Here is a 22763-nt window from a genome sequence, read left to right as displayed (position 1 = left end):
TATATATATATATTGTAAACACATAAAATTAATGAATCTTAAAGGTCCTCAAAACAGTTAAAGCTCATCATGTAAAAAAAGGTAGATGTTTTCTGGAATGAACAAAAAGAGGTGAAAGGACTGATTAAGTGAGTGATAGATAGTGTGAAATGATCTGTCTTTATTTGCAGTAAAAAATTTTTAAAAAATATTAAAATGATGATTCAGTTAACTGACTTAGAAAAAATCATGCAAACAAAATTGATAATTTAGTTGTAATAATATCTAATTATGGTAATAACAAGGCTAAATAAATTTTTTAGACTGATTAAAAACATTGTTTTTAATACTGTGATAAGTATAAAAAAATTAAGAAAAATATTAATTATTGTTTCAATGTTTTTGCTTCCCAAAAATTATTTAATTGAAAATAATAAAACAAATTTGATAATATTACAAAGATTTTTATTTATTAGTGAGTGATTAAGAAACACAGTTTCGGCAAGAGACTGAACTGTACATTTTTTATGACATTTCATTGTCCATAAAATTATATTACTAGTTTTATAGCATAGTTAATTCAAATGATTCACTGGGTTTTCTATTAGTCACACGATTAAAAAAATGTAATTATACAAATAAAATGCTTATTTTTTTTTTAGATTAGTTTAGTTCTATCTTAGGTAAGTGATTAGGAGAAAATAAATGATTAAATTAACTTATATTTTCTTTCTACTGCATTGTCACCATGCATAAAATAGCACCAATAAATTCATTTATAATTGATTTACTATCATCAAATAAATATCTAATTATGATGGAATATTAGATGATTATTAAGAACATACTGAAGTCAAATCATTTCAAGTTTATTTTAGTTATACATTTAATCACCAAATATTAATCAAGAAACATTCAAGTATTTTTGAAAAAACATGCTTTATGTTGAAAGCTAATAATAAAATAATTTACATCATTTGTATGTCAGAAAAGGGTATTAATCTTAAATTATGTCACATTGTTACTTTTTACTGGAAAATTGACTAAAAATTATTAAGTATAATATTTTTAAAACTTGTTTTTGTTGCTATGTTTCACAATGTCTAGTGCCACTATTTTCTTATTGACAGTGATATTAGCATAGTGGTTTTTTAGAGTTAAAAGGACATTCAGAAAATGGTAAGAGGTAGATGAATTTTAATTGTATATATTTATTTAATTCATGGTTCTGTGAATTTTATAATGTTGAATATGTTAAGATATAGTTCTATTGTGTGTAAATGTGGAATTCATAAACGTTATTTTTATTATTTTAATTTTAAACGTAGTTTTTATTGTTGGTAGATCAGTGATTAGCATTTATGAATGGGTGGAAAATTTTGACTATGCTATTAAGTTTTCATTGCATCTTTATTAAAAGCTGTCCCGTAAAAGGTCTTTATTAAAAGTGTCCCGTTTTTCCAATGTAGAATATTGTGCAGTCAAAGAAACGGTTTAGTTTTATTTGAGGGATTTGTGTTAGGCAATTGTGTTTCAGTTAAGCAGTGTTTTTTTATTACTTTGAATCTAGATTTTTTATTTTTGGCTGATTTGTCTATTTTTCAATTAAAATAAAGTATCACAATATTATATTGATGAATATTATATCAAAATTAGGTGATAAAGTAAAACATCTTGTTGATGCCGTAACAAACATGAAAGTTGAACTGGAAAGTAAAGAAACTACTGAAATAAACTCTTGTTCCCCTCTCCCTAATAAACATACTGACATCTATATCTAAACCACAAAAGGAAGTTTGGGAGCAGAGAGTGGTAGAATGTTTTGTAAGAAACACAAAAAAGCTTGCAGAAAATGTAAGGATGCAGGAAGACTGTTTTATGAGTATGATTATCTACTCTTTTATGATTATTTCTAGGAATTTTGGAGGAAAGTTATGTTTCTGTTAAGCTATTATAAAATAACAAGAACTTGTAATCTGTAAGTAATTGAATAACAACAGCTGAATTGGTTAAGTGTAGGAAAATCCCATGCTAGTGAATATTTATAATACAACAGATATGTTCTTGTGAAAATTAACTACCTGCAAAGAAAAGAAACCAGTATTTGAATGAAATAACAAAAGAGATATGCAGAAATAATGTAAAATGACTGGCTTTTCAAACTATGGTAGCATTTTTTTACTCTTTTACTTTTATCTTTTTATTTAATTTTCATGGAAAAATACATAGAATATCAAAATGACATCAGGCTCTCTTTTTTCTGTTTAGCCTCAGGAACCACTGTAAGGTATTAGTACAGTACATATGTATTAATGTGAATGAAGGGCAGTCTTGTACAGTCTAGGTCAACCATTCCTGAAATGTGTAGTTAATTGAAATTCAACCACCAAAGACACTGATATCCACGATCTAGTATTCAAATTGGTATAAAAATAACTGTCTTTTCAAGTAACTGATGTCAAGCTGCCACAATGACATCATTATGCTACAAAAATCTAACACTCAGCTGTGACAACCTGAAAAAGATAACTTAACTTTTATACAGCCAATGTAATGTTTTAATAAAAATCCTCCATTTCAGTTTTTTGGAAAAACTTACAATGACATCACCAAAGATTTTTTGAAATAATCATTAAAATTAGTTGATCTGGTAAAGATTAAAGTTTAAACAAACATGAAAAAAAGATAAAATTGAATAACATTCTCCTTTTTGAAATTGGTTAAAAATTCTTATAAAAGAGATGCAAATTAACACTTAATCATGGCTCAACGTAAAACTGTTCAGAACTGATGTTATAAAATATAATTATCAATTTATGTGTGACTACAAAATATTACAAATGGGTTTTTAAAAAAGGTGTAATCAAATTGCCCTTGATCCTTTAATAATCAGCCTGCATAAGGGCTGAAGGATTCATTGTGTAACATGGTCTGAAATTTTTAATGTCGCTGGCAAATTAACCACACTCACTGGTATGGTAGTTGGAAGGAGATTATTCTGTGTAATGACATTAACATTGGAATATAGACATTATTCTATAAACCAATTAATATCCTGCCACTGAGTATCATTTTGCTATAAAGTCAAAAAAGTAGGCCAACTCAGCTCCAGATGCATGCAAGAAATTGAAGACCAAGATCAATTTTGGCAAGTTAGATGGAATGAGTCTTCTGACTGTCATTACTCGCACTGTACTTTCTCGAATGTTAAAGATTTGCGAGTTGCTAGATGGTTTCTTCCAGTTGGCATATTACACAATTTTTTCAGGTCATGAAACTTCTGTTATAAGTACATGAAACCAGGAGTACTGTCCATGGTCTTGACATAATTTTTCATTAATCCTAGTTTGATATGTAATGAAGAGAGATACACATTTTTAGGATTAAACAATGGATCTTGTTTCACATTTTTCTGTTCAGGAATGGGTGATTCGCGTTTAGGCCATTCTTTTCCAATGACATATTTTTTTCTGTCTCTACTACTCCATTCACACAAGAAACAACAGTACTTTGTGTAACCAAGCTCCAGACGAAGAATAAGTGCAGTTACCTTCAAATCACCCTAAATATTACATTCATACACTGCATATTAAAGCTTTTCCAATATAAATTTGAAGTTTTCATGTGTTTCTTTCATACTAGCAGAATGAGCCACAGGTACCGAAAAACGTATTGTCATTATGCAGAAGCACAGCTTTTAAAATAACTTTAGAATCAATGAACAAGCTCTATTCTTTTAGTTTATGTCCATTACAAAGTGTTTCCATAAGAGAAGAAATATCATTAAAAACCATTAAGCTTCTTCAAAGCACTGAAGCTTTTCTTCAAAAAATAGTCTTTAAATTCAGAATGACGATTACGATAAGTACATATTTTTGTATTCTTTTGAAGAAGATTCCATCCTTTTAGCCGGAAAGTAAGCATTACAGAATGATTTTTGATAATTTTAAATCTCCTATGAGATCGTTGATTGTCTTGAGTCAGTAAATGAGGCTCAGATGGCTTTGTTCAAAAGTTGTTCAGCAGAATCTGTTTCTTTTTCTTTCTTACTTCCATCAGACTCTAAGCTTTCTTCATCTAATGTCACATATTCTGGAGGTTTGGTATGGGCAATTCTTCACAGTGTGGAACTGGTCTCATGGCAGACTACAAGTTATATTGTATATTGTTGTATATTTTGATTTTGACATAATCTCTTTAATGTCTGTTAAGCAGAAATAACAGTCAGAAGAGTGATCCCTCCAAATCATAGGGAAAGCAAATGGCATGAGGCGTGTGCTATTTTTCCATGACGTAAGAAGAACATGATAAACAACAGATATATGAAGGGGGGACCAGGCACTTGTTTGATTGCTGACTTTACACCCAAAATAAAGTTCATAACACTTTTTTACTAATGGAGTAATGTTTCACCTTTGGAACTTGACCATCGCTTCACCACATACATAACAAAAATTGTTAGGATGATTTAAACAAACTCTAGGTATTTTATAACTAATGACTAATTAAAAGAAATAAAGTTGTAATATGTAATACACAGTAATTGAGACACACAAAGCACTCACAATGATGTGTTTACTGGTTCACTACTATCTCACAACTGGCATTGTTCTGATAATATGTGGTACACTAGATCACATTTATACATGTCTATACACGTCTGAACCTGCACAACAGTAACAACACTACCCTTTGAGTTGGCTCATTTGATTCCATCATATTTATAATGCTCTAGAAGCTTTTACTTGACAATGGACAAATGAATGAAAAAACATTTTAAAATATTTAAAGAAATTAAAGTAACAAAAAAACTGTAGGTGATGGAGAAATTCGAAATATATATTTGAAAACAGGATAAAATCTATCTCATGAGTACCTATTTATTTATTTATTTTTTAAAAATTTATTTATGTACCTATTTATTATTTATTTATTTATTTTATTACCTATTTATTTTCTCTCACAAGTACAAATAGATACTCGTGAGACAAAAATCATGTTGACCAGTGTTTATCATATTCAATTAATTTAAATATTTTGTCACTGTAGTCTAGCTTTTTTTAAAGTCTGTTAGATGAATAATTAATTAATATTGTTCTGTGTTAGAGGAGACGAAGGAATTGCGCTTCGGCAGACTGTGTTATATAGTTGTGAGGGCTAAGTAGAAAAGAGGAGGAAAAATGTGCAAAGAAGCCTACAGTGAAAGTAAAAGCTGAGTAAAACCAGACTGATGGAAATGTCTGCAAAGGTATTTACATCATTGGTATCCTGACATAGACCCAGGTGAAAACTGTTTATGTAATCAATGTTTGAAAGTCAATAAGATGACCTACTGTAAACCGATCAGGGTGTTGGCCTCTGTGGTGCGAGTGGTAGCGTCTTGACCTTTCATCCGGAGGTCCCAGGTTCGAATCGCAGTCAGGCATGGCATTTTCACATCCTACAAAAATTCTCATTCATCTCATCCTCTGAAGCAATACCTATGGTGGTCTCGGAGGTAAAGAGAAAAGCCCATCACAGCTTGGAAAAGAGGGCATTGTATGGCAACCTGAATTGTTACAAGATGGCAATTATCATAAAATTGAGAAATTTCATCTCCTTTCTAAGTATCTTGACTTTCCCTTTAAATCAGGGAAGTGATAGGTTTAGGTTTTAACACTAATAACAATGAAAAATTTATTTTGAAGTTTGAAGTTTTACAATTTTTTTCCAAATGACAGACAAAAGGAAGTTCTTAACATAAACTTTCATTCTTCAAACCAAAGACAAAGAGTGCTCCTAAAAAATGTCATTGAAATTGATACTAATTTGCGACTCAAGTTATTACAGACCATATAAAGAAATTAAATATAAAGTGACTAATTTAAAATAAACCATATTGGTTGTTCATCAACAGTTGATTAGAAGTTAGCCTACTGTTAATGCGTAGGTACAGGACTTTTTCGAAAACTTTGTCTATTACTGGAAAGAGCATCAGAGGTCTGCAAGAAGAACTTAAGGTGGGGTCCTTGTTGTCACCTACCTCTTCCCAGCATCCTGATCCCGAAGGGAAAGATTCCGCCTTGTGACAATTCCAATCGCCGCGCCATCCCCTTCGTACCTAGTCCTGATCGGCTTTTGTGGATGTCATCCTCTAGAGCCACAAACAGATTGAGGTCTTTCAGACATCATCCCAAATGCCACGAATGACATTTGCGCATCGGTGAAAACCCTACAAACAAACTAACATAATGAAACACAAATAATCAAAACTAATCACACAAAATAGACTGAGTAGAACAAATTATAAATTTTGAGCTAAATGCCTACAACAAAAGAAAATTAAACAAGCAACACCGCAAAATAACAAAACAAAAACAATTAATAATTTTGTTAAGTATGGCCCGTGGGTATAAGTATATAATTATAGTTAATTTACAAAAAACCTCTTACCAACAATTGAATTCGACGCGTTCAAGCGCTTTCGGAATTAAATTCCATCTTCAGGAACTCTCATATTCATCCTATTTATAACATTAATTAAAACTTCAAATATAAAATTATAAGAAAATTTTGATATTTGCTTAAAACATAACAGTTGGTCGTCATATGTTTTAAAATTATGCCAACGTAAACGTTCTGTCAATTTGGTGATCTCAACTGTTGTGTTCTAATACTGTTCTGTTGTATGTTGAATGTTTGTGTTCTGTTGAACATAATTTTGAGCGGTTATGTTCAAAATAACGTTGAGCGGTTTTTTGTATATCAACTATAAAAACAATTAACACCAAACAAAAGTTCAAAAACACCTATCATGGCAACTAAAACGCCCAAGCGATCCTAGCCACTTATCTTAGATGGACATCCATTCCTATACGTCCTGCCCAACTCGCTGAATAACCAAATATTTCATAAAACTCTCTACTGTAACCCACTCGGCCCGGCTTTTCCATTTGTGGCAGTCAAATCTAAGTCAGATCCAATATTTCCAAGCTGCCTCACCTCTAATCGTTTGTTGTCATAACGAAGACAGACATACAAAACTTGAAAAGCATCGCCCATTATACCACAACTCGGACACAGAACCGAATCAGCCAGGCCAAAACGAGCCAGTTTATCCCTAAAAGCACCATGGCATGCAAGAAACTGTATAAGCATATTTATTAGGAGACACCCAAGAGGTGACTCATAAACGCCTCACATCAGGGAAGAGACCATACGTATAACGCCCATTAGTTCTCTCATCCCACTCTCCTGCTACAAAGTGAAATCCACTATTCTCAACCTCTAACTTTTGCAGAAGTCAATTCACCCGAAGTTTTTGCAACATAACGCTGTTATGTTGCTTACCGGAGGTCGTCTTTAGACCCTCTAACTGACTACTTCTCACAATCATCAGCCAGGCCTCGGTCGGGATGTCACCGATGTAAATGCCTCGGCAGACATTTGCATCAGTAAAATACAAATTAAATTTTGTTTTCACATAGTCCTCAAACGGACATCTTCACATCCAACCTAACATGATTCCCTCAAACTGACCGAAACCGCGAACCCCGCGCCAACTCCACGATTTCACAGCACAGTTCATGACTGAATGCCTCAGAAAACGAACGAGTTGAAAGTTAAATCAATGCCTACACTCATACCAATCAAAATTATTTTTTACGCAACATAGAAATTCAGACCTACACCGAAATAAGTCGACCAATTTAGGTCACCTAACAAGGGGAATGTAACCTCATTCCGGTCAGTGCAGGAGCCGCGGAAAACCCCGCACCACCACTCGGTCCCATCATGGAGTCTTGCGCGGCATTCTCAATCATGACCGCCACCGGTCGCAGGGGCTACCATACCTCACCGCCGGGCAACATCCCAACCCCGTATGGGAAGACACCCGCCTAGTAATGTTCCATATCCATAGCAATTATTAATCGGGTTCACAGGGCTGTCTTTCTTCAGGTATGCTGCAGTTACAGTACCATCTCAAGCAATACCGCTGGTGTAGTAGTTGGCTTGCTCTGCTGGACCTCCTCATTAGGAAGAGGAAGGTAATGTATGAAGCAAGTAAGATGGATGCATAGGGATCACTTGTTTGCAAGTGGCAGGAAAAATTGACCAAGGGTAGATGGACATAAAGAGTGATCCCAGACCTCCAGAAATGACTGGAATGCAAGCACGTGGAACTGAGGTATTTGTTAACCCAGTTCCTGACCAGTCTCAGTTGCTTTAAAGCATACTTGGGTGACATTAAGACCCTCTACAGAGTGTGACTATTGCAAAGAAAGAACACCACATATCACACTGTGTTCTTGTGAATGTGGCAGATTCTTTCATGCTTGAAAGATTCTGGCAAGCATAGATAACATCACAAGGACTATGATGTGGACTGAAGGGGTGTGGCACATGGTGTCAGAAATATTGGTTAGAATTATCATTGCAAAGATAACAGAGGAAGAATAGGACTGAATTACCCCTGATTTCCCCTAGGGGCTGTATTCATATTCAAAACAGTTTCGGCCTCAAAGAGAAATAATTAAAAAAAAGATGTAGAGCTGTAGTTCTTGCCCTTTTCATATTATTTTAGATAAAGCTATTTTCCAATATATGATACTGCTGCTATAAGCAGGTTACAGAAAGATTTAAGATCTTTTTCAGAAGGCTGTATCAAACTTTTCCATACATTTAGAAAAAAATATGCAATTTTATAAATTTTAAATTACCGACTGCTTCAAATGGCTTATTATGAATCGATAAGTCAAGTAGTCCAAGCATTATTTTTATTTATAGTTCAAACTGTTTTATAGTATTTGTGATAATGGCATAAAAATTCATTATTTGCAAGTTACCTCACCACAACACTCTAATTATACCAACACTGACCAGAAAAAACTAACATCTCCTATATGTATGTGTTTTGTTTCAGTATTAGATTTTAGATTGCATCTGTAAATTAATGTTTGTCCTTAACAGCTTACTTGTACTGTTAAGAAACATACACAGTGTTTCTGTTCGTTATCAAACATATTTATCACTTTTAAAAAATAAGTATGTCATATGTCTCTCCTTTCTTTTAGGGGATATCAAGAGACCCAGCCTGCCTGCATTGCTGCCTGTGTCCCTTAGACAAATCTGCAATGAAGTATTTACATTTGATCACAGTTAACATAATGAAAGAAATACAAACATTTAGTAAATAATGAAAATAATAATAATATGATGAATATCATTATATGAGTACTAACTACTGTACGCAAAACCATGGTCATCATTAGTGAATATTGAATCTACTTTAAAATCTGTATCTAGAGGTGAATTTGTTTACTTAAGAGTTGAAATTTGAAGCAAAGTAGAAAAATGAGTAAAATTTATTAAATGTTCTTCAACAGACAAGAATATACAAGATCTGCAATTTAATGAATGTTTGAACGTTTTTGTTTTAATATTAGTAGTGATGTTAAAAAACTATTCAAATTCTGGCTTATAAACCATTAAAAGAATTACCTCTTGGGTCATAAGATCTCTGAGACAATACTAATTTATCTTGGATTTCACCTTTACAGTCTTTTGTTAGATAAACAAATATGCATTTTGAATTAATATCAATGTTGTAAATAACAAATCATCCAAGATTAATAGAATAATTTGAAAATATTCCATGTTTGTAAACAATTAAAAAAAAAACTCTTTTATGGCACATATATATATATTTAAATTCTCTTTTATGGTATATCCTATTACACAGTAAAACAAAGTGTTTGATTACTATATAAAGAAAGCAGAAGCACATAAACAAAAGCATTAACAGCCTACACCATAGATATTGAAAGAAGAATCACTAGAATAATCTATAGGGTAAAAGTAGGTGTAGTGGAAGATGTAATATACAACTATTAAAATATAAACTGAGAGAGAAAAATACACAAAAAATGTAAAAAAGAAGTTAATCTAAAAATATGTATTTAATTATAATCTGAAAAGAATTAATTAAATTGTTAAACTATCATTTACAATAAAGTCAAGAAAATTAGAAAAGAAAAATATAAATATAAAATTAAAACTTACAGAAAAATCAACTATTAGTACTAAATAAAAAGGTATGAATAAAAAGTTAAAAAATTAATAATTATCTTAAAAACAAAATTTACATTTAATTCTCTACAGGGACTGGCCTTTTTATAAGCCTACTTAAGAATACTCAGAAATACTTAGTAATATGTAAATATTACCTTTTTTCACCCTAAATTAAACAATTGCATTTGTGCACTTTGGAGGTGAAATAAATATAATGCTTGCAGATGACCAGTCATAAAATTTTAACACTAAAACTGGTATAGCTTACTCAAGAGCAGCATACAGTATTTCAGATGCACCAGGGAAATGAAGCAAGAAGAACATAAGTACATAGAAGTTAAAAAGTGGTTACCTTCTTCAGTAACCTGATTATTTTGTTACAATCAGCACACTGATGCCATTAATATGATCAATTTTAGAGAGCTTAATGATAAATTTATTTTAAATGATAAGTAAATTCTTCACTTTTATCGCCTTCTACTTAATACCAAACTGACTTTAGAGTTTTAGTTTAATTTATTTAGTACTAAAATAGCCTGACTATTTAGCAACTACCATTGCTACAATATAAAATAATTCTGATTAGAAGCATTTGCACCTCAGGTACTTTGTACACATCACAATAGGAATGACAGGAACAGCAATAAGTAATAATAAATGGAGATTTAAATAAAATATTACAATAATATCTGTATATATACTCATACTTACTGTGTTTTGCAACTTTTGAACCATTCTGAGAAATACTACCATGTTAAACTGCTCCTTTTTCAAGTATATCTCAATGTGATTTAATAAGATTTGTGAGGGCAGGCCCTAGTTTAGTATTCTGTATTCACTGAATTGATACTGAAAACTGTTAACTGTAAATTAACAAATAAAAACCACTGAAGCTTTTTCTTAAACTTATTACACATTGTATGATTTTGCTATATAAGTGAATCAATTATAGATAATTATTATTCAAAGCTTAAATAATATTTAAAATTATAAATCATTTTAAAACATAATTTCTGAAACTGCAAACTGATCCAATTATTTTATAAAAAAAAACTTTCTAATAAATTATTTTTCAGTTACTTTTGTGTTTGTTTTCAAGCAGTGAAACTATATTCTGGAACAGTATGATCGAAGTTGGACATAACAGTTTTGAAATAAGTTATAAAAACTGCATCAATAAATACTGTTCAGCCTGCAGATTCAAAATGTATAGTTTTAAATTATTATTATTATCCTTACTGACCATTATGGACTGTCATAATATATTTTAACTTAATAAAAAGTAATTCACAACTTCTCTCTGAAAAATTATAGCTATTCAGTCATAAAATCTTAAATATAAAAAAAAATATTGTATAAGCAGAACAATAGGAATGCAGAAAAACTCCTTTAAACTGTATGATTAATATTTTTGAAGAAATAACGGAAAATTATGTAGAACAATTTGTTAATTATCAACCTATCATGTGGCAATTTCTTCAACCTCTTTATAGATGTACAGAGGAAGAAAGAATAAATATGTTTGAAGAGGGGTGAGTGTGAAAAACTAATTATATTTTAATTAATTGATGTGTTTACTATAAACAATATCTTACTTATTAGAACCTATAAAGAAGAGACTTGATATTACAAATTTTATGTACTTATTTTATGATATACCAACCAATCAAATGCAACAGTTATCAATTTTATTTATGTATATTGTAGCTTTAAAACTTTATTACAAATCTTATCTGAATTAATTTGGTTTGATTACCTTATATATGAGCTGAGGTCCATTAATTATCAGTAGGCATAAATAATTATTAATTAATTAAATTTATTTCGTTTGACTATTTGTTTTTTTTTTATGAGCTAAGTAATAATATTGTTCTGTAATAGCTATTATTCATTTATTGTTTGCATACTTTAAATATAGTACACCCTTTTATCTTCATCCTTTTAAATAACCTTCCTTAAATGAGGAATAAAAAATGTAGAGATGTTGTGATTATCTAGTGGTTTTCTCCTTATCAGCTAATACCAGGAGTGTACTAGCTTTATTACCTATATCCTGGCATCCTTGTAAGTTGGATGTAGTAAGGACAAACCAACAAAATATTTACCAAAACCAATAGTAATTTAAGTATAAGAAAAAGGGGTGGGGATTGAGAGAAGAATAACCTGTCGAGGTAATGATTAGCAATGATAAAAAATTATTATGATTGTTTATTTAAAGACTAAGTAATGTAATTCATCTTTTCTAAAAATACGTTATACTTTGTCCTTAAGTTCTATTTTTAGGGGCAAAAAATGAGATATAATTCTGTGGAAGTTGTTTCCTTTTCTGAAGACTATGAATTGAATCAGACATATAAAATGATTGATTTAATACTTGAAGTTTTCAGAAGATAAACCAAAGTTAAATTAATATTACCTCCAAAATAATACAAGAATGACTACAATCTGCTAAATGCCAGAAATTATTTAGTTTAATATATGCAAGAATAATCCCTTTAACAGCACAACAGTTACAATTTTTTTTTAAAGTACATTAACTTATACTAATTTAGTCAAAAAATTAGATAATATACTCATATCAGTTTTTTTGTTATTTCCTGCCTGTAATTGCAAAGCCACGTTTCATTTTTCAAGATGTATGTAGATATTTATATTACAAAAGACCACCATTTTTAAAGTTGAATGAATTTATATATAAAGTGTGTTAACGAACTGGGCCCAAAAATATTTTTCCTAAAAAGAAACTTAACTTCCATATAAAAGGGAAAGGCTTATATTTTAACTTTAAACTATGTCTTTTGTTAATCATATGTTTTACTACTGCTGACACAAATTTATCATCGGAGATCCAATGATATTGATAAGAGTGCCCTCATTGCACTCCAAAGTTGTGACAAATACCTTGAATCTTATGCACCAACATCATTCACATGTTTAACATTTCAGTCAATTATATTTGGGTGGCAAAACAAATCTAGGTAAAGCCTTTTCATTAGAAATTGTATGTAGAGTTCTTTTTAAAAATGACAGGGCGATCCTATTTCCATCCTTCAAACAATAAACTTATTGTAAGAAAATAATCACATTACCTCTGTAAATTTCAAGTTCATTTAATGAAAGTTAAATTTTTGTTTGCTTATTTTGTTTTAATATTCCTATTATAAGAATAATAAAAAAACATATTTCATATTTTCCTTAATATTGTATACTTAAAAGAGGATGCAGGTATAAAAAAATATGAAAAATAGCATAACTTATCTAAAATCAACACATTTTATCATTCACTACATAGTTATTTAAACTCTTCATTTATTACATCGTCACTTTAATATTATTTTTTCAATAATTACTTTGTTATTTCACTTATTAGTAATTTTGTTTAATTTAATAAATATATATTTTTTCCCATTTTAAATATATATATATATATATATATACTGTGACAGCTCCAATCCCTAATTTGCAAGTGTAATTATAACTATGTGCAGGATTGGTTAAATGATTCCTCAATCACTGAATTGATTGGCATGATCCTGATGACACTACTTGTTTATGGCAGCCACCAACGTCACCAGGTCTGATCTCATATGATTTTTTCCTGTGGGTTTAATCTTGTGCAAGTGGCTCTGATACCAACTGATCTACCTGATTTGAAGCACAGAATTAAAGCAGCTGTTGCTCCTATTATTCCAGACATGCTGGTTAAAGTTTAAACATCAGATGAACTCTCCTACTGGTTGGATGAATGCTGTGTGGTGAATAGTGCTCACACTGAACACTTGTAAAAAAAAACTGTTAGAATTATTCTTTTGGTTTATTTGTGATTCATTACTGTAAGTCAGTCAAAATTAAGCAATATTAAATATAGTTAAAACCCCAATATTATTTTTTAAACACTATATATACTTCTACACCAAGAGCTGGAGGTTAATTAGTACTTCATCAATATTGAAATTAGCAGGTATGAAACAAAACAATTAATTAATTTTAATTAACATGTGTTTTAATTTAAAAAACATGTTTAATACAGATAAATGTACAATTTTCTGTATTAGCAACGACTTGAATGGATTTTTTAACAAAAGTAAAAACCTAAAAAAAAAACAATTCATAATTTGACTTAATATTTTAATTAAAGACAAGTTTGCTTTGGATACCTACAGTTATACTGCTGTTTCATCTGTATGTTTTACAGTAAACAAAATTTTTATTTCATAATCATCTTACAGGATTGATCATCTGCCAAATTATAAACAAATATTTTTTAATCTGTTTTTAGAAGTCTATATTTATACTGCAAGTGGTGAGTAAAACATAGTTTGGATTGAGTGAATTTGTATTGGCAGTCGATAGAGTTTTAAAGGTTCGATGCTTGATTCAAGAATACTACCATAAAAAAATTTTAACAAGAGAAAAATTTGTATCTTTTCTTGTTGCCGAATCATTATTATTTCATACATTGGAGGAGTGTATATTTTATTTTTCCTTTGGATTGGTATATGCATATCAATTCTTAGGGATCTTTTATACTCTCCCTGTGTTTTTCTTTTTATTAGGGTGTTCCCTGTTTCTCTGTGTTACTTCTGTTATTACAGTTTCTTTTCTAATCCTACTGTAATCTCTTGCAAGTGGCAATTGGAGAGAGTGTTGTCTTGAATTAATATTCATTTGTAAATACTTAATTTTTAACATTCTGATGCACTAAAATGTGGATATTACCCAGTGAACAAATAAAGGAAAAATTTTGGTTTACAGATCTCAATGGAAATATCCATTTTGACTAATTTCTTACATTTGTAAGTATGTGTGTATCTCCCATAACTCAAAAACGATTAGCCATAAGATGTTGAAATTTTGGATTTAGGACTGTTATAACATCCAGTTATGCACCTTCCCTTTTGATTGCAATCAAATGAACCAAAAATGTCAAAAAAAGCCAAAAATTCAAAACATTTGGATTTTGGACTTTTTCTTAACTGCAACAATGAGCCCTCATTGAGAGCTTTCAACGATATATCATAAGTGGTACTCATTTTCATTGGTTTCAGAGTTATAGCCAAATAAAAGTTTAATTAATGAAATATTTGGATCTTACAAGGGGGAAGGCATGTCGGTTCAAATCAGACTTCATCTCCTTTTTTCTAAATTTTTTTAATTTAAATATATTGATTTATTAACCTCTGATCATAAAAAATTTTTTTAAATAAATAATAATTCAATAATAACAATAAAAAAAATGAAAAAATATCATAAGTTATTAATGAAATAAAATTTTATGAAATTTTCATTTAAAAAAAATGTGTATATGTAATTTAATAGGCGTACAAGGAAGGCATGTGGTGCCCACATCAGATTTTTAACTAAGATTTATAGTACTGTATAGCAGATTTCTTGGGAAGATAAGGAACTAATTCATAAATCAGTATGCTAATCTAGAAGTGTATTCTAGAACTAAAAAATTATTCTACTACTTCCTTGATCATCATATGTATGTATCTATGATTGTATGCATGTTTGTTTAGAGTAGGAACACTTTAGTATGGTTTTTATAAATTATAACAGGTTTAACATATCATGACAGAACTGTTTTAAATTATTAATCTTTAATAATGAAATTAATGGGCTATAACAATAAAGCAGGTAAAGATTAATAGTAATTTTTAACTTTATCACTAAGGAAGTTTAATTTTAAATTCTTTGCTAATGCTGTGCAAATTCAAGAATATCATTGCCAGGGTTTCTATACAGAAATATTAATCTCCATTACAGATTGCAAAACTCACAATTTATTAAAACCTGTCATGTTACAGTACAAGAAAAAAAGAGGTTGGTCCTTGTTGTATTGCAAACATTGATTTGAATTGAATTACATATAAATAAGTTATTTTGAAATATATCATAAAAAATTAATTTTTTAAGTTGCATGTCCATATCAAATTTATGTATTCTAACACGACTGCCCAAAAAGGAGTGTAATGTATTTAGGGTGTATGTATGTTTACCGCTTATGGTAGTATCAGCGACTGGATGCGAGTAGCTGGGCTTCAACTCGCACCTGAAAAAACAGAAGTAGTCATGGTAACTGCAGCTAAACTGATAATTACCTTGGAAGGTCAACGCATCCTGTCTAACCCAGTCATAAAATATTTGGGCGTAAGGCTTGATGCCAGGTTATATTTCTACATCATTTCATAATGTTTCTACATTATGACTGTGTGTATGGGCAATCTCCCCCTTCCTGAAGTAATGCTTCTTTAAACTGCGCCAGGGAGGGTGGATAGCCAGGGGTGGAGGTTTAGTCGGTACTGAGCAGGAACACAAACACACTTTTTAAGGGGTTCCTCCAACTCGTAAAAAAAAAAAGTATATGTATGTTTATTCCACCATAGAAGCTCAATGGCTGAACTGATTTAGATGTATGACCCTACATTGGAGTCCTTATGTTACTGGGAATATCATAGGCTAAATATGTAGCAGTGGTGATTTGCCAGTTGAAGCAGAAATTAATTAATTAGTTAATGAACTAAATTAATATACTGTGAACTGTGTGACCTCTATCACTGTATTAGCTGGGTTTGAACTGAATGATTCAAATCACTCAAATGAATAATATTACAAAATCAATAGAATTAAATTTGCTTTAAATAAAATAATATTAAAATATTTTTGTTTAATAATAATAGGTTTACCGTGGGGACTGCGTGTAAAGCTAGAATGGTGACGTGATGCGAGCACCTCATGCAACACTAGATCAATCATCATCAACTGGTAACAAACGGGTTGCTCCTGGGGCGCTGTTTTGGACGTGCAATGGAGCGCTCTTAGAATATCTATGCAAACAGTCGTCTGATTTTCAAAATTCAAATGGGATATTTGTTAGTATTCAAATGGGACTAAATTTTGCAATCATCAGGTACAGTGTCGATCTAGTAGATCACATTTATTCGGAAATGTTGTTATACCTTCGTTTTGATTTTATATTTATGAATATGTTATCTTTGCTAAAAGAATAATCATTTATTTTTAACGAAATAAATATTCTATCCACCTCTACCAAACTAGAAAATAAAATTTTATTCGTGTAACTAAACACAAAAAATCGGTTTACATAAAAGGGCGTTAACATTAATTACGAAATCGGTAGATTTTCAAAATCTTCCGATTTTCAAAATTCAAACGGAATATTTGCTAGTACAATACAAAATCTCAATGAAACCAAACCAGAACAAAAATTAACTGATATACTCAGAAACATCGAGTGGCCTGCGATACGCTGAAACCAGCTTGATTGAGCCCGGCGAGCTCCCACAAACAGCATAATTTAATTAAATAATTAATGCATATTATTAATATGCAGTTATTTAATTAAATAAATAATGTTAATTTTATGCTGGATTCCGGGTTACGCAAGAATCACAAGCAAACTTTTATAATGTTAAAAAACTTTCTCAAACGACTTTTGGGGAACATCAATCATTTTAATTATTTTTGTTTTGTGAAACGTATGTACGTTGAAAGCGGTTTGGGAGGCTTAGTTGAAGGTTTGTGGCAATCGTCTGCAATAAACTGCTTCGCTGGAAATTATAGTGTAAAGCAGCGTTTTTAAAGTTGGGAGTCACGGTGATATGAGAGCGGGGGTCGCGAAATTAGGCTACAATTATACACGTAAACAACAATGAAATCATTTAATGAGAAAAAAATCTTTATTATAAATATTTTACTTACATTTATAAGTACACATTTAAGAAAATAAATTAATAAGAGATGGTTGCATTTGTTTTTCATATAAAGATTTCTCCATACGTGGATCTATGTTCTGCTATATTTAGAATTTAGCGCAACCATAGACGTAACGAAAGGAATTAATATTTTCAAAACTTCTGTGACTAAATTTCCATATGCACTTCAACGAGCAAGTCAAAGTGAATCTAAATCTTTAGACGTGAATTGTAGTTGCAACGTTTTATCAGTAGACATTTCGATTAGCCGATCATGAATCTCAACTGGCAACTTAGCAGCTGCAGCAACGTTTTCACTAAATTTATTCAGTACCCATCTCTTCGAGAAATACTCCTCCGATACTGTGTTTTCCGAGAAATACTCCTCCAACTGAAATTTTTGCCACGCAAATGCATCTTCATACTATCCAAACTGTGATAAAATAATAGTGTCTTCTTCATCCAAATATTTCTTAATATAATCGGAAGTGATTGGAAACATATCAAAATTTCTGCTTTGAAGGCGAACAATCCAGATATCCATAAGGCAAGAATTCTTCTTAATGAAAGCATGAACTTTGTCTGTCATTAACAAAATGTTTTATCTCGTCCTTGTTAATTCACACTGAAGCCGTGTAAATGCGAAAATCAGCTAAGTAAGCCAACATCAACATATACTCATTATTCGATAAAAACATTGAGAATGAATGGCCTTTGTTTATCTTGGAAAAATATAATTTCTTCATTTAGTAATTCCAATGATAAGTTAACACTTTCCTCCGTGATAATTATCTGACTTCTGTATGGAAAAAAAGAGATTTTTTTCTTTTCGCTCATTTCATCGCATAGTTTAGCAAAAGCTTATTCTGTAATGGTCGACTTTTAACAAAAATCCTTTATTAGCTTAACAACATTTTTACAATTAAAAAAATTGTTTCTAGCATTCATACAGCTTTACAAAAAATATTTTTTGAGATTTTTCCGGCATATTTTTTGTGGTAAGACCATAACTGTGAAGGAACAGTGCGTCCATTCCGCCCTTGGTAGAAGACGATTTTTTAATTTTTTTCAGATATTTACTGTTCTTTCTTGTTATCGCCTTTGCATCATCATTACAAACTGCAACACATTCTGTCTTATCCACGTTATAGTTTTTAGTAGCTTCATAACAAACATCAAAAAGACGTTGCCCTGTTGCATGACCAGGTATTAATTTGCAAAACAACATATTTTCTTTGATTGATTTGTCCCTATCGCATTCATATCTCAAAAAAAACATTCCAACTGAAAAATGTTTGCCACAGCTGTCGATTCATCAAATTGAATGCTAAATAATTATAATTCACTTGAACTCACTTGCTGAATTATCTGATCGAGAACATCGTCAGCCATGATATGGATTCGCCTTAATACTGTGTCGTTAGAAAGTGGATTATTTTCAGTTCTTATGCTTCTTTCTCGTCTGGTAAACAATGACCACATCAATTGTAGCAACCAATTTTCTGCGATTGTATGAGGTTTGCAGATCTTACCTAATCTTAAGGCTACGAGATAAGATTCTTCAAGTGTACTTCCAGAAGTACGACTTAATTTAAAATAGAAGCTTATTGATTTCTAAGAGTATGTACTTTTCTTTTGAAAAATTCCAAGAGTTTGATTTTACGATCCGTATGTTTAGTTTCCAAATCCCGAATTAATTTTGTTGGTTTCATGCTTTCATCGGAGAGGACTTGAAAGCAAACAACGCACTGTGGGTTTCCATCCAATGGAGTAAAACCATAATTTAAATAACTGTACCGCGTGTGCAAGGCTATTATGTTATATGCAGCGCCTGATTGGGCGGGGAGGTTAAAATTTCAAAGTTGCCGGAATATTTTACTGAGGGCCCAACGACTTATGTTGTTGACGGTAACAGGTGGTTACCGAACTATTTCGCGAGAAACGATCTTGGTGATTGCGGAAGTGAAACCAATCGATATTCTTGTGGTAGAAAGGCAGGAACGATATGCTGTTAGGAAGTTAGGCGAGTTGACTTCTGAAAGTTCCGTGAAATCGAGCAGCATGGATTTGATTTATGGTAAACTAGATGGGATGAGACAAAATACGGACGGTATACGCATGATTTCTTCCCAGATATTAGGTGCTTGGGGCGTGCCTCCTAGATTTCTTCAAAAAAGTATGTCACACAGATTTTTCGGGAGAAGCTGACAAGATTCGGGCTGGTTGTTACAGGTTTATGCTCGCAGTGCGGGATGTTTTTTTTTTTTTTTTTTGTTATTTGTGGGCGAAAAAAGCCTGGGCGTTATCATCGCCCGGTATGTAACGTCGCGGGATGATAGATACGCTATTCATGTGCTGTACGAGTGCATCAAATTTGATGAGAAGCGTAACGAGATCATTTGTCGACTGGACATTCTTGAGTCAGCGCTGAATTTGTATCAAAACTGGGGAAACCAGGTCGAATGGTCTATAGTTGAAAAATTCATGGTTTATTTAGCAAAAGAAAGGATAGTGGGGGGGGGGGGTTTAGTCCCGGCTGGTTTCCTTTATCTCTTTTTTTTTTTCTTGTTTCTGTTAATTCTTTTATGTTTTAGTTTTACGTTTTGTGTGTTTTAGTTTTAATTAAAGTCGTGTGTTGGAGTCACTTTTATCTACTCGGGTAGGTGTAGGTGTTTTCAATTCCTTCACTCAACGATTACGGATTCAGTCTTCGTTAAGACTAGCTGAGAAGTGTTTTGTTTCTACGTGTCCACCTTTGCTAGAAGTACACGATGGGAATGTCGTTTTGTCGTTTGCGGCATTCGCATCGGTGGCATCCTGGCCGAGGCGAGACTGCAATACGTCTACCGCCGAGGTTTTTAAAGATGACCTCCGGTAAAGCTTATCAGGACTAGATACGGAGAAGTGGCGTAGCGACGGGAAGCGTTACATGGTGGATTCTTTCCCTTCGGGATCAGGATGTACAATCTTGTTTTTACTAATCGATTCACTGGATGTAGACGGCTCATTTTGTTTTTTCACAAATTTATCCGCTTTGAATAAGAATTTAGTTGGAAAAAAGTTACACCGTTTGGCCGCAAAAAAACCAAAATCTCAATTATTATTGTTTTCAATGAAATTAAACTTTTAAAAACTTAAATAAAGGTATCAGTCGCACGCTTCGCATTCAAAACTAAACTGATGTTCTGCAATTCCTTAGCCTCTTCTACACTGCTGAGAACACGATGTGTCAAACGTATCATATACATGTTCGAAGATGATTCTATCACATCGAATATTATGCAAGCAGACTAAATTACAAGGAGCATGTGCAAATCAAGTTGGAACGTGTAAATTGTTCATGTTTGTACACTTCACGTACGTATTTTCATCTCGTCGCTGTCAACACAGTTAAATAGTTTTAACTAGGTTTCATTGGATTGTGATTGGGGGTTGCGAAATATTCATTATATATGTTTTTTTTTTACTTTTTGAGGGCCATGGACCTTTCTTTTTGCTGTTTAGCCTCCGGTAATTACCTTTCAGATAATACTTCAGGGAATGAATGAGGATGATATGTATGAGTGTAAATGAAGTGTAGTCTTGTACAGTCTCAGTTCGACCATTCCTGAGATGTGTGGTTAATTGAAACCCAACCACTAAAGAACACCGGTATCCACGATCTAGTTTACAAATCCGTGTAAAAATAACTGACTTTACTAGGACTTGAACGCTGGAACTTTCGACTTCCAAATCAGCTGATTTGGGAAGACGCGTTCACCATTAGACCAACCCGGTGGATGGGGGCCATGGACCTAAAAAAAAAGGTTGAGAATCACTGATGTAAAGTGTCGCCGTGAAAGTCGTTAGGATGAAAAAATCTCATTGGAATATTTTCTCGCTAAAAGATATTAGTAATTTTAGAAATTTCTCAAATGCGACTTCAGCATTAGTCTGTCTATTTTAATTTCTACTGCAATAAGTACGAGCCTAAAAAGCCTGTTTTTTCACCTAATTGACTAATCCTAAAATATTTAAGCCTCAACCGATTTCTTTTTCATTACATATAACTACTGAAGAGATTCATAAATTACTCAAAGTGACGTGTATATGGATACAACAAAATTCCTATACAATACAACATAATTCCTACACAGTGGGCTAAAGTCAACATAATATGAATATTATTCGAGGATGATTAAACGAACTGAGACCGAGTTTGTTTCCATTTCAAATTTACCATAAATAAAGACTACGGGCCTGTTTCATTTAATTGCGTTGTTAAAAATTTGTATACACAAATTTAATAGACGTTTTAACCAGAAATTAAAAGATTAAACCATTTCAAATTCTGTAGTTTCTAAGGCAAATGCTAAAATTCCTAACGAAGTATCATTTACTGCAAATGTCAACTCATATACAGTGAATGAAAGATATTTAGCACTTAATTTTTTCCTGACAGAATACATAATGTGTATTTCCTAAAATGTAGATTACATGAACTAGTGCGAGAAACTAAATAGAATGTATTTTGCTAAAATATTGGTTACGTCTTCTGTTAAAGATGTTTTCTAGCAATTGATATGTGTTGGAACCGTCTCGTAGATTGTTCTTCACATTTCTTGTAAATGATAGTAGTATATAACTACTACTATATAGTACTATATAGTAGTATAAATATATATATATATATATAGATCTGATGTAAGTTCTTTCAGATAAATATTTTGATTCTTGGATAGGGTTACCATTTTTTTTTTCAAACCGGTGCAATTTTGAGAAAATACACACAACACAAATTAAAGCCTACTAGGATAAGTACCTACGATTGAAAATGATAAATAAAGAAGTTGTTAACGAAAAACAACAATGAGTTAAAAGAAATTTTCAAATGAACATACCTTATTAAGAAGTTATTAATATTTATCACTAGAGTGAACTTTTTTAAAAATCCTTTATTATTTTTAATGGCATTAAAATTTTCACTGCAATTTAGTTCACTGTAAATTTTGCAGCATAGTAAAATTTTTACAGTTG

General features: G+C 31.6%; 1 long non-coding RNA gene across 1 annotated transcript; it reads right to left on the bottom strand.

The window, feature by feature from the left end:
• Nucleotides 1-2239: 2239 nt before the first annotated feature.
• Nucleotides 2240-14231, bottom strand: LOC142321044 (uncharacterized). Its single transcript, XR_012755559.1, has 3 exons — nt 14191-14231; nt 10741-10892; nt 2240-2495 (listed from the first exon to the last, which is right to left on the bottom strand). It is a non-coding gene; the product is annotated as an uncharacterized LOC142321044 (long non-coding RNA).
• Between the last annotated feature and the right edge of the window lie 8532 nt (nt 14232-22763).

This window comes from Lycorma delicatula, chromosome 3, assembly GCF_047948215.1.
Source record: "Lycorma delicatula isolate Av1 chromosome 3, ASM4794821v1, whole genome shotgun sequence".
NCBI lineage: Eukaryota > Metazoa > Arthropoda > Insecta > Hemiptera > Fulgoridae > Lycorma > Lycorma delicatula.
This window is presented reverse-complemented; position numbering and strand designations above follow the sequence as displayed.